At 36.7% G+C, this 16,976-nt stretch overlaps 1 protein-coding gene across 2 annotated transcripts in view; it reads right to left on the reverse strand.

Annotated features, from left to right (window-relative positions):
- Positions 1-1,537: 1,537 nt before the first annotated feature.
- CGRRF1 (cell growth regulator with ring finger domain 1) overlaps positions 1,538-16,976 on the reverse strand; it is an 80,262-nt gene continuing 64,823 nt past the window's right edge. Inside the window, exons 7-8 of one of the 2 annotated variants that reach the window (XR_012473920.1) lie at positions 10,585-10,662; positions 1,538-9,224 (exon numbers count right to left, since the gene is read on the reverse strand). The gene's annotated coding sequence lies outside the window, so the exon portion shown is untranslated. Of the gene's footprint in view, positions 9,225-10,584; positions 16,691-16,976 lie in introns of both variants that reach the window. The other variant, XR_012473921.1, reaches the window with a different exon arrangement.

Consider the following 16,976-nt stretch of genomic DNA (forward strand, 5'->3'; position numbering starts at 1 on the left):
TAGAGGTAAGATCTTAGAGAATAAAACTTAAAATATGTAACCTATATTCTCTATCATTTTATCTTAACCCTATATTTTAAGACTTTTACAATTTTAGGGTTCTAAACTATGACCCTACTCTCCTTTCCCTTTCAATGTCTGGGATGGTATATAAAGGAGTCTGTGCCCTCAAGGTATTGGGGAAATGTATGCTAGTTCTTGTTGAAGTAAGGATCCCTTTGTAAAAGCTAATCTGGTGTTAAATGGTTTAAAGGATGTCCCGTGCTAGTCACTGGACTTCTAGAAATGAAGAAAACAGAATCAATGGAGGCTCAAGTAGATCGTGGAGTACATTGCTAAGAGGTAAAATTTAACAAACCTAGCCCTCAGATTAGACTCAAAACTAAGTGGAAGTGCCTATAGGTGGTTTTCCTCTGAAGCCTCAAAAGCTATTTTAAAAAATTTTTTTCACCTTTCCTTTGACCTCTTCCTTACCCAATTTCTGTGTGTTTTTCCTGGCCAAACTGCACCATTAATTGTTGTGTTGAAGAGAGTGCTTCTTGGGGAGAGTCATTAAAAGTTTATTAAAGGAACACAGGAGCCACAGTCACACTTTATGCTTAAGAAGGCTATTTTAAAAAACTTTCCTATCAACACTATGTTTCAGAAGCTACACCCAAAGTTCCCTTTGGGAGATGTCACTAACCTCCCTCTTAGCAGATTGGGATACCTTCTATCATTCTCAGAACACATATTCCTACTTACAGCTATGTTTGTCCTGGTGGCCATTGCTAGTCTAATCTCCCACGCAAATTTTACCAGTTGATTTGTCATTGCCTATATGTCTCTGGAGTGAGGAAAGCAATCAATCAGCAGACTGTGGGGGTGAAATTGAGGGCAGTGTCAGTAAAGATCCAATAGTCCCCCCTTCCCACCCCCACCAGGGTTGTTACTTATTCTCTTCCCTTTCCTTTCTCCCTCCCAAATTTGAAGCATTTTTAAAAATTATCATTATCACTACTTAGCGGTCTTTTTTCCAAAATATATTTTACTCCAACCTTTTACTTTTACTCTATATGCATCTCTGCTTCAAATGAGTTTCGTGTAAGCAGCATATTGTAGGATTCTGGTTTTTAATCTACTTTGCTATTCGCGTACATTTTAAGAGAGAGTACATCCCATTCACATTCAAAGTTATAATTACTAACTCTTTATTGCCCTCCATGCTATCTTCCATCTATTTGTATTTTTCCCCTTTTTTCCCTTTATCCATATTCCCCAGTATTTTATTTCTGAATACTACTACCTTCAGTGTGTTTGCCCTCCTGTATGAAACCTCCTCCCCTTTATTTCCCCTTTCCCTTTTCCCCTTCCTTCTTTTCTTCTTTTTTCTTTGTTCCCCCTTTTCTCCCCCCTTCTCATCCCTCCTTCCCTTTTCCCCTTTTAATACTTGAAAGGTAAGATAAGTTTCTTAACTTAACTGAGTGTAAGTTAACTTTAAGCCAAGTCTGAGGAGAAGATGATTCAGGTGATTCTAACCTCCTCTTCTTCCCCTCTATTGCAATAGGTCTTTTGTACCTCTTAATGTAATGTGATTTAACCCATTCAATCTCCATCCTCCTGTCTCATTACTGTCCCCCCTTTTAAGGATGTATTGTTTTAAAATCATTCTATCTGAGTCACAGAAAAGTTATGAGTGTCCATCACTTCTGGCTAAGTATATTCTCTCTAATATTGTTTTAAAATCATTCTATCTGAGTCACAGAAAAGTCATGAGTGTCCATCACTTCTGGCTAAGTATATTCTCTCTAATAGAGATATAATTCTTGTGAGTTGTTAGAGTCTTTCTCCCAGATAGGGATATAGCCAGTTTCATCTTATTGGAAAGAAGTCTCATGGTTAAGTCATGAGTGTCCATCACTTCTGGCTAAGCATATTCTCTCTAATAGAGTTATAATTTTCAAGACTTATGAGAATTTTTCTCCCAAATGGGGATATAGACAGTTTTATCTTATTGGATAGCAATTTTTTTTTCTTTACCCTTTTCTTTACCTTTTCATGTGTCTCTTGAGCCTCCTATTTGATGTACAAATTTCCTATTTAGCTCTGGTCTTTTCATCAGGAAATGTTGGAAGTCTCCCATTTCATTAAATGTTCATCTTTTCCCCTGGAAGAGAAGGTCCAGCTTTGCTGGATAGTGGATTCCTGGCTGCATTCCAAGCTCTCTTGCTCTTTGGAATATCTCATTCCAGGCCCTTCAATCCCTTAATGTTGATGCAACCAGTTCCTGCTTAATCCTTACTGTGGCTCCTTGGTATTTAAATTGTTTCTTTCTGGCTGCTTGTAGGATTTTCTCTTTTATCTGATTGTTCTGGAATTTGTCCACAACATTTCTTGGTGTCTTCATTTTAGGATCTCCTTCTAGAGGGGATTGATATATCCTTTCAATGACTATTTTACCCTCTGGTTCCAATGATATCAGGGCTGTTTTCCATCACTAAATCCTGTAATATTAAGTCCAGGCTTTTTTCTCTTCAATGTTTTCAGGAAGTCCTATAATTCTCAGGTTGTTCCTTCTCGATTGGTTATTGGGGTCAGTGGTTTTGCTGATGAGGTATTTTACATTTACTTCTATTTTTTTAATCTTTTGGTTTTGTTTAACAGAATCTTGTTGTCTCATTAAGTCATTAGTTTCTACAGATTCCATTCTGTTTTTAAAGAATTTTCTTCATTTACCTTTTGCAACTCCTTTTCCAATTGGTCAATTCTATTTTGAAATTTTCCATTTGCCCAAGTGAGGTTTTGAAAGAATTACTTTCTTTTTGCATATAAGATGAGAGAATTATTCTCATTTTGTATTTATCCAGTTGTATTTTCCAAGGATTTATTTTCTTGTTGCAAGATGTTAATTTTCTCCTGAGTTTCATTCCCCAACTTTTCCAATTAATTTTTAAACACCTTCATGATTTCTTCAAGGAGGTCTTTCTGGGTTGGATATCAATTTATCTTCTCAGAAGTGCTAGATCTCTCTGGGTTAGAATCTGTCTCTTCTAAGTATTTCTCCATGGGTCCCCATTTTTGCTGGTTTTTCTTCATTTTTCTAGGATCTTGTATTGGGGGTGGGGGGGCTGGCTCTCAGAGGTTTGTTTTTGAAAACCCTAGAGGTTTTGTTTACTTGCCTTAGTAATTCCAAGGGACAGCCAGTTGGGGTTGCTGGTTGCTTTCTCTGGAGTTGCTGTCAGGATGTGCATGTTTTTCTGGTTCTGCTCATCTCACTCAGCATCAGTTCATGCAAATCCCTCCAGGCTTCCTTGAATTCCCATCCCTTCTGGTTTCTAATAGACCAATAGTGTTCAATGACACAAATATACCACAGTATACTAAGCCATTCCCCAGCTGAAGGACATTTACTTAATTTCCAATTCTTTGCCTCCACAAACAGGGCTTCTATGAATATTTTTGCACAATAAATAAAATATAATATAAATAAAATATAAATAAATATAAATAAAATATAAGAGCTAGCAAAATTACATAATACGTAAGATTTTTTTTTTAAATTAAATTAGGCCTTTGGTCTTTGTTTAGACTCCACAATTCTTTCTTTGGATACAGATGGTATTCTCTATTGCAGATACCCTAAAATTGTAGGACAGTCTTTTCTCTGAAGCTTTAGTTGGACTCTTGCATAGTTATTTCCTTAATCTCTTAGGCTTCTCTCAGTACATAATCCTTTATTGTGTTCAACATTTTCTTCTTTTTACTTATATATTTTTTTTTTTAGTTTTTTTTTTTTTTTTGCAAGGCAATGGGGCTAAGTGGCTTGTCCAAGGCTACACAGCTAGGTAATTATTAAGTCTCTGAGGCCAGATTTGAACTCAGGTACTACTGACTCCAGGGCCAGTGCTCTATCCACTGTGCAACCTGGCTGCCCCTTATATTTTTTTCCTTCAGCTTTTGTGCTTGGGATAAACTCTGATCACTCTCATACTCATGGATGCTGTGGACTGACCCAATTTGGTCCTGTAGATAGTAGTTCACCCTAGACCTTAACTTTTAAGGGACTCCTGGGTTTAGGTTTAGCTTTCTGGGGGGGGGGGGGATCAATTTGAATTTTGACCTTGGATCTTTATCTGTTCCCTTTTTCTCACAGAGTCCTAAACCCAGAATTGACTCTATCCTTTTCTATGACTCTGACAAGTCCAGTCAATTGTTGATTATGTTGGTAGCCTAGCTCCTACAGAATTCCAGGTGTTTCTATCCCAGGTGTTGTCCTGGCTCTTGGTCTTTCTGTGAATCATATGGGACCTCAGATATAGTCTACTTGCTTGTTGGGCTGCCTGAGTATTTTTATGACCTTTTCTTATGCTCTGGTTCACTGACTGGCTGCACAAGTCAGTGCCAGGGTTTAGGCATGGGCTTCCTACTGGCCCTATAGTCTGGCCAAATCTCCTACTGTTGTTCATTTGCATGCTTTGCCTTTCACTTATCCTGTGGTGTCTCCTCTCAGACCTTCTTCAGGATTATAGCAGTCCTTTGTGTACTCCTCCACAGGATAGAGGTGTATAATAGCCATTTCTCTATGGTTTTTATCATTGTTCTGTTATACTTTCAGATCTAAACGGTGTTATTTTATGGGGAATCTGACCTCCTTAAAAACCTAATATGGTGTCACAATTCCCACAATTCCCAAAATATGTATTATGTATTATTCTCAATATATTAATAGAATACTGAAAAAAATAAGCTGCAGCTCAGTACCTGCCTATTTTGATCATTCATGGAACCTCATAAAGAGGCCTATTGAAAGAAGAGTCAAAAGAAGACAGTGAACATCATAAGGATACTTCTTCGACATTTTAAGTGGTTGCAGAGAAATTTGCCTTTGGGAGTTTTCCAGTACCAGGAGAACAGATGGAGTGGTTAAGGTAGTTCAGTAAAATGAAAGGGATATTCTCATTTCATGAAAGAAATGTGAGATGGCCCCAAGTAGCAACTTGTAGGATCTATCTCATTGAAACCAGACTGTTCCAGAAACAATTTAGGAAAATTCTTTTGTCTGTGATGAATAACCTCAAATGACACCTCAAACTTCTTGATTTATGGAATTATTAGGGCTCAACAGCCCATAAGCATTGCCAGTACCAAAGAAAATGGAAGGAAAAAACCCCAAAGAATCCAAGTGAATAAGTATACCAGGCTAATGGTTCAAGATGCCCTGAACTGTCTTCAATATTAGTCTTGTGCAGAAACAACTACCAGTTTACTATGGTAGAGAAAGATAATACTGCTTATATCTAGACAGATTTTCCCAAATTAAGCACATTCCCCAAGGCTTCTTTCCACCTACATTCTAAAGACTAATGGACAAAGTATTTGGAGATATGAACTAATAGCAAGTGTGGGTATATCTTGATGATCTCACTGCTTGGGAAGACCCTGGAATAACATGAAGAGAAATTAATGAAATGTTAAATCAGCCAAAGAAAAACTGCCTAAAATTTTCAATTGAAAAGTGCCAGTTTTGCAGTCTTTTTATAAAATATAAAAATGGCATGATGGACAGAGAACTGACCTTAGAAGACCTGAATTTCATTGCCACCTTTAGGCATTCAGTCAATATAGGTAGACCTCAAGAAGCCAACCCTTGCTTTATGGGCCTGGATAAATCATTTAACCTTTCACTACTAAAGGAATCTCTTTGACACAATAAAAGCCAAAGGGAGAATGTGTTGGAGAAAAGGCCCTACATCCTCAATCCCCAAGTTCAACTCTTTTCCCATAACTGTATGCAGGCCATTGTTTCTCACTTCTACCTTCACATCTCTTATAAATGTCCCCTTCCCTTTATTCAAGCAGTGCTCATTCTGATGCAGGCCCTCATCATCAATTCATGTTTGCTCTATTGCAGTAGTCTTTCAGTTGGTGCCTTGCCTCAAGTCTCTCCCTACTCCCATCCATTCAGTTGCCAAAGTGATTTTCCTAAAGGTCAGATCTAACCATGCCACACTCTTGACCATGATGCCCCAGCCCTCCACCCTCAATGGACTCCAGGGCTCTCTATTAACTTTAAGATCAAATATAAAATGCTCCACTTGGCATTTAAAATCCTATCACAACCTGGTCATTTCTTATCCTTCTAGTCTTACCCTTTATCCCTTCTACAATGCACTCTGATACAGCAACACTAGTCTTTTTGCTGTTCTTCACATTGATGCTCCATCTTCTATCTCTGTGTCTTTTCATCCTCTCTTCTCCTTGGTTTCATTCAAAATTAAGCTCAAACCTCACATTCTAGAGGAAGCCTTTCCTAACCCTGGATCCAGACCACTCACCTATGGGATTCTGTTTTTGACTTCCTTGCTCCTTAAGTTCTTCTTAAACCAGACCCATTTTGAACTGCCCACTTCTAACTCCTATCCAGTCACCCCCAGGCCATACCTTCTGTTCTTACATGATTCAGAAATCTTGGACTTTATAGGATATAATACATCACTTGCTATGAGGAATGACCTCAAACACTCTATTCCTCACCTTCTTCAACAGATACTCCAGCATACTCCCATCTCTTGTACTTTCCCTATCCCAATGATTCCAAGGCCCCTAGATATGATTATACAAACTCTATTCTTTATTCCTGGGTGCCCATATCCTTCAACACTATTCCATATTACAATGTATTACTCCAGATCTGTCTGCTCCTTCCACTCTTCTGTCTGATTTTAAAACTTCATTTCTCACTCTGTCTTCTGATTCTCAGAGTTCAGTCTTCCCTCCTGCTGATCCCTAGCTATCCTTTGAAGTACTAGTGGCACTTTCATTCACACTCCCAAATCACTGGTCATAATTGAGGAGTTGGAATGCTTCTTGCCTCCTTGCTGCCCCCCTTCTAGACTCTCTACCATCAATATTCGGGAACTTCTCCTTTGAGGGTCATTCAATCCTAATTTATTATACTATTAAACTCTATTATCTTCTGATGCTGAGGACATTCTCCTTCTTTCTCCAATGGGTCAAAAGCCTGTGGAATAGTTTTTTGCTTCACCATGTCTCCTCTCATACTAGTAGACTTGAACATACATATCAAAGGACCTTCAATACTATAACTTCCCATTTCCTCAATTTCCATAAGCTTCTCCTCCATTCTACTTCAGTCACAAAGTAATGGTCATATTTTTGATCTTGCCATAACCCACAAGTCTTTCACCACTATGCTCATGAACTCTAAAATTTACCAGATGATAATCTTTTATCATTTCATCTTTCCTTTGGCCTGTTGTTCATCCTCACTGTCATCTACAATTCCTCTTCACCTCAGTTTTTTTCAGGTCATCATCCCTACACACTCTCTTCCCTTCCCTATCCTGACCCCCTGGAAAATTTGTTGAACTCTTATGCTATCCTCTACACTTGAGTTCTTTGCTATTTCCTGTTCCCAATCACTCTGTGCCAAATCCTAAACTTGGATTATTCCCACCATCTGCCTCCTTCACTCCTATTCACTTGATGCTGAACACAGATGGCAAAAATCATGAAACTATCCCAAATGGGTCATATTTGAACCTGCATGTCTTATTCTGCATCTTAAATTCATTTCTTTAGTTTGTGAGTAGTATGCTTCATCACCGGTTTGACCTATGGTACTCTATTATTTGGTCTTTGGACTGAAATGAGTTCTAAAGTATTTCTAAATGCTCTAAAGTTGTTTGTCAACAGTTTGTTAGAATGTCTCTTTGCTCAGTTCAAAAATTAGTTTATATGTCTTCCTTAGTTTCTCTTCTAGCATAAAATTCTATAACCTATTCAGATACTCCCCAATTAAATGAGTACCCTTTTAGTTTTTAATTCATTAATAACACAAAAAAAGATTTAGTTTAACTTTTAATCTTAAGGAATTAAATTCTGAACTTAACAAACATCAAATAAAATTAGCATTTCGATATAAATGAAATAGAAAAAGAGATTGTACATGAAAGGGTAAATATGTAATTTGATTTCCTTTTAAGTTCAACACATTTTTCAAAGCTGTCTAAGCTTGTTTGTGATTCCTTTTGACCTTCCCTCTATTTGCTTTGATGACTTTATTTTCTTTCTTTTCATTTTCTTACTTACCTGATCCCTGGCATTCCACCCCAGATGCTCCACTGAAAAAAGAAAAAAAGTCCCTCATAATGAATATCCATAGACAAGTCATAAAATTCCCACATTAGCCACATCTGAAACTATATCTTAGGCTGCGTCCTGAAGTAATCAGCAGGTTGTCATAAGGAAGGTAGAATCTTCCTTTATTGATCTTCTGGGATTGTGGATGGTCATTGCATTGATCAGAGTTCTTAAGCCTTTACAATATCAGTGATATTATGTAAATTCTTCTCCTGGCTTTGCTTGCTTCATTTTCCAGTCTTTCCAGGTTTCTCTGAAACTATATATTTTTTTATCATTATATTCCATCCATTCCCTAATTGATGGGCATCCCCCTGCTCTTTTAGTTTCTTGTTCTTTTCTATAATAAAAAAGATCTAGTTTAACTTTTAAAGGGCCTACTTATACGAGAATACCAAGTACTCTTTAAAAAAAGAAAAAAAAAGACTGAGAATCAACCTTCTACAGCAGGCTATCAATAGGTCAAATATCCAGATCAAGGAGAATTCATATCTCATTTTAGAGATACCATGAATACCAAAAAAGTCTCAAATTTGAAACAAAAAAGGAAGCTTATGACCCAAATAGATATCTTTTGTGCCAGAACAAAGGCCTTATCCTTGAGAAGATTGACCTGGCTTCTCCAGGACACAACCTTTGCAGGGAGTAGTAAATTTATTTATTTATTTTACTAGAGATGCTAATATAAAGTGGAATATTTATCCTCAGAAAAAATCACTAAACCCAGTGGAATTAAGATAGTGATAAACTATAAGCTAAAAGCAAATGTTTTATTCTTAAAGAACAGAACAGATAAAAATTGGGACACTGAATTTTAAAAGATAAACTCACAGGACAGAATCTAGGAACCCCGTGGACAATAGCATTGTAGAAAACATTTGAAGCAATGTTGCCATGGGAGAACAATACGAACCACTGGGACAGGAGGAATTTGATAAGGACTTCAGGAACCAGGTCACACACAAGGCAGGAAGGCATGAGAGAAGGGACTTCAATTATCCAAACATGTACTGAGAGGTGTCTATGCCCCAAAGCATTTCAGATGAAAAATTTCTTGACTTGTCCTAATGAATAATTTCACTCTGCAACAGATGAAGAAAGTTATACTGGGGTTGAATTGTATCTTAGGGACTATTCAATAGAGGATGTTCAGAGTAAAGTTGTCAGACCTGATTTTGGTCAATAATATAGGAGCTTTGGATTCAGCCTGTTTCACTCCACCCTCCCCATGTGTAAGTAAAGGGTTTGCAGTTTGAGATGATAAAGTCCCTTTATTGGCTAAAAGTCAGAAGAATTTTTAACACCCCTCCTGTTTACTCTGTGATTCAGCAACACTGATTTCCTTGTTATTCTTCCCATAAAATAATCCATCTCCAGATGAGTATTTTTACTGACTGCTTCCCACACCTTGAATTCTTTCACTCCTTATCTTTGCTTCCAGACTTTCCTGGCTTCTTTCAAGTCTCAGATAAAATTCTATCTTCAGGAGAAGCCTTTTCCCAGAGCAGCATAATACTGTCTTCCTTTATTATCTCCAAGTTATCATATATATTTTTTGTTTGATTATACTTGTTTGCAAGTCATCTCCCCATCAAGCTATGAGCTTCTTGAGATCAGAGACTGTACTTTACCTTTCTTTGAATCCCCAGTGCTTAGCACAATGTTGGGCACATAGTAAATGCTTCGGACATACTTACTGAGTGAATTATCTTCCCCCCTTCTTGGCTTCTACATAGCAATGAGCCAGAGGCTCCTTAAACTCATGATCTGAATAGGGACTAGGATCAAACCTGAGCCTAGGTTTAGGCTGTCTCTTTTATGTTTTCCCTTTCCTGATCTTGGGAAAATTGATACATATCTTAGCTGAGTATGCTCAGATTTGGAAGTAACCTTGTGAGTTTTAAGTGGTTTGGACATCCCTTTAGATTGGAGCTAGAAGGCAAGAAATAAAGAGTACCAAGCAACTATTTTAGTATTCCTGGAGAGGTCAGGCATCAGTAAGACTTGTCCAAGCCAGGTCAATTCATATACTCCTAGAGTGGTATGGCTGATGAAGAGCTGAGGTAAAATGTATGATATCTAATAGTCAATCCTATAAACTACTTGGAGTTCAGATAAAGTTTAACTTTCATCTTCTTAGAATAATGTAACAATAGAATCATAAAATTAAGAGTTTGCAGGGCCCTTGAAGGATACATAGGCCAGACTTGATTCTATATTTGAAACTTTTCTGGGGCCAAAAGAAGTGTAAATGATCACAAAATGTAATAAATGGCAGAGGTATATGGAGATAGATTTTGATTTTGACTTAGCGCTGGAGCCATTGTTCTTTTCACTGTCTCATACAATAGGTATGAAGTATGAGTTACTGTATCCTGTTTATGTTATTTTATTAATGTTTAATCAGTCATTATGTTTAGCACTTCTTTAATATTTAGTTACCTGGAGACTTCCAGTCAAAATGGATGCCTGAATGGGCTGCAGTCTGCCCAGCTCCCATACACCTACTTCAGCAAAGACCTGAAATTCACACCAGACCAAATAATGACCAAGAAATCTAAAAAAAAAAACTATATTAAGTAACTACTTCCACCCCAGAACTGCATAAAATGTTAGCCAAAAGCCCATGGAAAATCTAGAGGTCTACCAGTAAAGTCAGAACTAGCACAATATAAACCCACAGCCTCCCAGGTCTGTAAAGTTCAAGGCTATATCTGAAGGGAGCAAGAATGGAGACCTGGGGGGGGGGGGATCATAAAGCCTCAGAGTGGGTCCTTGGAAACTCCTGGGAACTTCAGCAACAAGAGAAGTGCTCAGACCAGGACATTCCAGACCTACAGGTTCTAAGAACACTCAGTTCTGAAATGCCACAGAAAGACCAAAAGATCTAGTGATCTTAACCTCAAAGATCAAGTGATAGGTTAACCCCAAAAAGTGACAGTAAAAAGAGGAGATCAAGTCAGGAACAAGTAGGGCTGATTTTCACTTAACACTACCTAAAAGGGAAGAAAGGACCAAGAGGCAGGTCCTGATACAAAGAGCTAATTTAAAAACTAGAGATGGAATGAGGAGTAAATCAAAGAAAACAATAGAAGAAGTTCTTGAGGAAAGAACTGAAGAATCATTCACTTAAGTTCAAAGTCTTTCATAGCTTAACCCCACTCCCTATCTATCCAATCTTCTTATATACTTACACTTGCACTCTTTGATCAGCTTCCTGACTGTTCCTCAAAAAAGACACTGTATCTCTGGGTTCTAGGCATTTTCTTTAGCTGTTTCCCATATCTAGAATGGTATCTCTCCTCATCTCTACTTCTTAAATTTCCTAGTTTCCTTTAAATCCTGACAACTTCTCTTTCTATAGGAAGCCTTTTCCATTTCCCCTTAATTTTATTGCTTTCCTTCTGTTGATTATTTCAAATTTATAATTTGTGCACAGTTGTTTACATGCTTATCCCCAAGTAGACTGGGTGTTCATCTACAGCAGATGCAGTTGCTTGCCTTTCTTTTTATCCTCAGCATTCAGCATTGTACCCAGTGCTTACTGACTAAATGGTAGAATAGTTTGGGGGAAAAAATTGCATATATTCCCTAGGAAACAAACCTCCTGAAAACTAGAATAGACCAAACCAGAATCATTAACAAAAAATATTATAACAAAATTAAAAGATGGAAAAAACAGAAGATATCTGATATATGCTAAAATAATTGATCTAGAACACAGTCAAAAGGGAGATAATTTAAGAATCGTTATTTTTCAGGCATTTAGTGAAGTCCAACTTTTCAGGGCCCCACGGATCATAGGGCCTTTCAATCCTCCACTATTTTTTGAAATTTGTCCAAGTTCATGTTCATTGTTTTCATGACACTATCCATCTCATCCTTGCCATTCTCTTTTCCTTTTGCCTCCAACTTCTAATCTTTTGCAATGAATCCTGTCTTCTCTTATATGACCAAAAGTATTTAAGGTTTTCAGTTTCACTGTTTGACCTTCAAGTGAATAGCCTGAATTAATTTATTTAAGTATTGACTGATTGATCTCCCTACTATACAATGGACTCTTAAAAGTATTCTGGGGGGGGGGGGGGTAGCTAGATGGTACAGTAGATAGAGCATTGGCTTTGGAGCCAGGAGTTCAAATGTGATCTTAGACATAGTTAATAGCTGTGTGATCTTGGCCAAGTCACTTAACTCCTTCTGCCTCCACAAAAAGTCTTCTCTAGTGATGGAATTCCAGTTGAGCTATTTAAAATCCTAAGAGATGATGCTATTAAAAATATGACAGCAAATTTGGAAAACTCAACAGTAGCCACTGGATTGGAAAAGTTCAGTTTATATCCCAAATCCTAAAGAAGAGCAATGCCAAGGAATCTTCAGATTACCAAACAATAGTGCTTATTCAATGCTAGTAAGGTTATACTTAAGATTCTGCAAACTAGGGCTCAGCAATATATGAACCAAGAATTACCAGAAAAGCAGGCTGGTTTTCAAAGAGTAGAGGAACCAGGGACCAAATTGCTCACATTGGCTGGATTAAGGAGAAAGCAATATAGGTCCAGAAAAATCACCTACTTTTGCTTCATTGCCTACACTAATGCCTTGGACTGTATGGATGACAGTAAATAGGTTTGTGGTCCATTTCTTCCTGTAACTCACTTAACTTCTCTTTTAAGAATCTGGTGCATGTATGTTTTAGTGTAGCTATTGCTTCATTGTCTAAGGTCCCTTTTAGCAGGATTAGTTTCCTCCTTGATGTCTTTTAATTTTAATTTTACTTTTGATTCTTGATGTCTCAGTCATTAGCCTTCACTTGCTCAAATCTCACTTTTAAGAAGTTATTTTCCTTAATTTGCTTTTGTACTTTCTTTTCCATTTGGACAACTATGCTTTTAAAGGAGTTTTTTTTAAAAGTAGATTTTTCTATCTCCTTTTTCACTTGGTCAGTTGTACTTTTTAAGCAATTATTTTCTATTTCCAAGCAGTTGACTTCTTTTTTTTTTCACAATTCCATTATCATTCTCACTTCTTTTCCCAATTATTCTTCTACCTCTTGTTAAATTCCTTTTGGAGCTATTCCTTGAATTCTTTCTGGGTTTGAGATGCTGTTTTTCTTGATGTTTCATCTGTGGGTGATTTTGATATTGTCCTCTTCTGAGTGTCTTGATCTTCCCTCTTCATCATAATTTCTATAGTCAGATTTTTTTGGGGGGGGTTTACACATCTTTTTTGACCTTTTTTTTTCTTTTAAATTTTATCTCTGCTTCTAGAATAGAAAGGACAGTGTCTCAGCTTTCTTGAGCTAGGGACTTTATGGCCTGGTTGTTACCTTTATGTTCCTTGATGTTCATGGAGGACCCTCATATCTAGTGCTGTGCTGATGGGGTAGCAGGAAGGGGGTGTTGGCTGGCACTGCTGGAAATTGTGGAGTCTGGCAGTTTATCTGATGCTAAGCCAGGGTCCTAGTATTCTGAGGTGTTCTGAGGTCAGTGGGGTTTTTCTGCATTTTCTCAGAGATTCATTGATGCATGTGACAATCTGGCTACTGGAGGTAGCCTATTTACCCAGGGTTATGCTTGAAGCATGAAGCCATTCTCAGAATGAGAGTCTGCCCATTCCTCTGGCTACCGTGAGCCACATGGAACACCCTGATATTGGTGCTTGCCTGCTTCACTGCATTTGGGGGTCAGGATCTTCCTCTCATTTGCTGAGGTGAGGCTTGCTGCTCTCTTGTTAGGATGCTTCCTGTCCTGAACTGCATTCTCCTTTTACCCTAATGAGACATGCTTTCCTGCCAATCATCCATGTTTCTTGAGTTCAGAGATTGTTTCACCCTGTCTTTTTATTGGTTCTACTTTTCCAGGATTTGTTATGGGGTTAATATAGAAAAGTTATGGCATCCTACTCTGTGTGTATTATTTTTAATAATAATAACAATAATAACAACTAGCATTTATATAGCACTTTACAAAGCACTTTATATAAATTCATTTGATCTTCACACCCTGGGACTCAAGTGCTATTGTTTTCTCCATTTTACAGATGAGAAATTTAGGACACCGAAAGGTTAAGTGTCTTGTCAATGGTCACACAGTTGGTAAACATCTGAGGCTAATTTTACTTCCTGTCTTCTCTTACACTCTATCCACAAGTTACTTAGCTTCTCTTAATATTAAAACTAATGTGCACTCAAATGATTTTCAAGGGATTGAAAATTTTTGGTCAAGAGGAAAAATGTGATTCTTATTTTAAAACTTTTATTATTCAGTTGTTTTTAGTGGTATCCAACTTTTCATGACCCCATTTAAGGTTTTCTAGGCAAGGATAAAATAGTGGCTTGCTATGTTTTTCTCCATCTCATTTTACAGATGAGGAAAACTAAATCAAACAGGGTTAAATGACTTACTAGTGAGGGTCTAAGGCCAAATTTGAACTCAGGAAGATGACTTGAGGCCCAGCACTATACCCCCTAGATGTCCAGAAAACTCTCTCCTACAAAATCTATAGAAAGATTAGTTTCCTTAAGAAGCAGAAAAACTAGAAGTTATAGTTAGAACTGCTTTTCTGGACATATGTGTGGACTTAACTGATCTAGGAGCATCTTTGAGATAAACTAGAAGAAAATAGAAAGAATACTGTTTTTATGTTAGAATGATCTTAACTGCATTTTTACAAAGAAATATATAAGAATTTTATGAAGCATAAGTCCTAAATGAGACTGTGTAAAGTAAAAAACTGAAGATACTATTTTTCTTTTCATGGCTAATCATAATAAAATAATAATAGCATTTATACAGTATTTACAATGCATTGTCTTTTGCATTCTGTAAATTTCTTGTTTGACCATAACAATCCTGGGAGATAGGTGCTGTTATTATTCTCATGTTACTTTTAAGGAAAATTGAGGACAACAGAAGTTAAATAACCTGCCCAAGGTCACATTGATAGCAAGTGTTTGATGTTGGACTTGAACACATCTTCCAGATTCCAGGTCAAAGTACCACCTAGCTGCCTCCAACCAAAGATAAGTTAAAGACAGAGAGGTAATATTGTAATTTTTAATCTTACAAAGAAGATTCTTAAGATTTTCTCTGTTACTACTGGGTCTATACCCTGAAGAGATGATGAAAAAGAGTAAAAACATCACTTATACAAAAATATTCATAGTGGCCCTCTTTGTGGTGGCAAAGAATTGAAAATTGGGTAAATGTCCTTCAATTGGGGAATGGCTTAACAAACTGTGGTATATGTATATCATGGAACACTACTGTTCTCTAGAAACCAGGAGGGATGGGAATTCAGGGAAGCCTGGATTTGCATGAACTGATGCTGAGTGAGATGAGCAGAATCGGAAAGACATTGTATACCCTAACAGTAACATGGGAGCGATGACTAACCTTGATGAACTTGCTCATTCCATCAGTGCAACAATCAGGGATAATTTTGGAATATCTGTGATAGAGAATACCATCTGTATCCAGAGAAAGAATCGTGGAGTTTGAACAAAGACCAAAAACTATTACCTTTAATTTAGGAAAAAAACCCGTTATCTTATTATGTAATTCTTCTATCTCTTATAATATATTTTTCTTCCTTAAGGATATGATTTCTCTCTCATCACATTCAACTTAGATCAATGTTACCATGGACACATTGTAAAGACTAACAGCCTGCCTTCTGTGCAGTGGGGGGGGGGGGAGGAAAAATTGTAAAACTCAAAATAAATGAAATCTTAAAAAAAGAAAAGATTAAAAAAAAGATTTTCTCTGTTATCTTGAACAAACCAAAGTTATGAGACTATGGTAAAAAAAAGTGAAGGCATGGAATTTGCTATTATACTGTGATCTTAGATGACTGGCTGTGATCTTTCTTAAAGTTAAAATATTGTAAATACTTATATTCTGATTTAATTTTAATGAAATGAATATAATTCTTAACTTTAATATTTATTTAATTCTAGAAGGTTAAGGGAATTTATAAAAAGATACGAGCACCTATTCATAACAGAGAGGAAGTCTGTCTAGCTCATTAAAATGCTTGGTGACCATAATAACCTTCTACTGTAATTGATTGAAAGACATATTTAAATTTTTATTAATTACTGAGGAAATATACAAACATATCCCAAATTATCTTAAAGCTCAGGATATGATTAAATATGAAACAAATTAAGAGGCAGTCTAAGTAGTACCCTAAAATCTCTGTTACATATGGGAAAATGTCCCATGACTTTGCTTCATTAGTGTATTTTTTAATTTCATGCAAGGAAAGTTATCTATTTTATCTCTTGTGATCTTTTTGATTCATTGTTGCTTAAGAATTGGAGGAGTTACAACTGTAGAGTTTGAACAATTGTCTAAACCGAATGACATAGGACCTCAATCACATTTAAAATGAGGAAAAAAATCTTAGCTTTTTGGGGTCAAGAGGAGGATCAGAGAAAAGCTAGGAACACTGCTCAGTATAAATAGGACCATACTATGGACAGGGAGAAAAGACAAAACTACTTAACTTATTTCTGTTTCCTCTTCTATGGAAGATGAGCTTTGGACTGGGAAGAATAAAACAAAATTGATTACTAGGTAGCTGTAACAAAGTTCAACCTCATTTTCTTTTCTTTTGATAGCTATTTTAAAAAATTGTCAAAAAAAAGAAATGATATAGGAACAGCTGACATTTCAACAAAGCAGTTGACAAAATCTCTAATGTTTTACTTGTTGAAAAACTGGAGATACAGGGGTCAGATGATAACATATTCAGGAATATTTGTTTCTGTTTGAATAACTGTACCTAAAGAGTTGTCACTAAGTTTTATGTCACTGAGAGAGGTCTATGGT

The sequence above is a fragment of the Macrotis lagotis genome, chromosome 1, assembly GCF_037893015.1.
Source record: "Macrotis lagotis isolate mMagLag1 chromosome 1, bilby.v1.9.chrom.fasta, whole genome shotgun sequence".
NCBI lineage: Eukaryota > Metazoa > Chordata > Mammalia > Peramelemorphia > Peramelidae > Macrotis > Macrotis lagotis.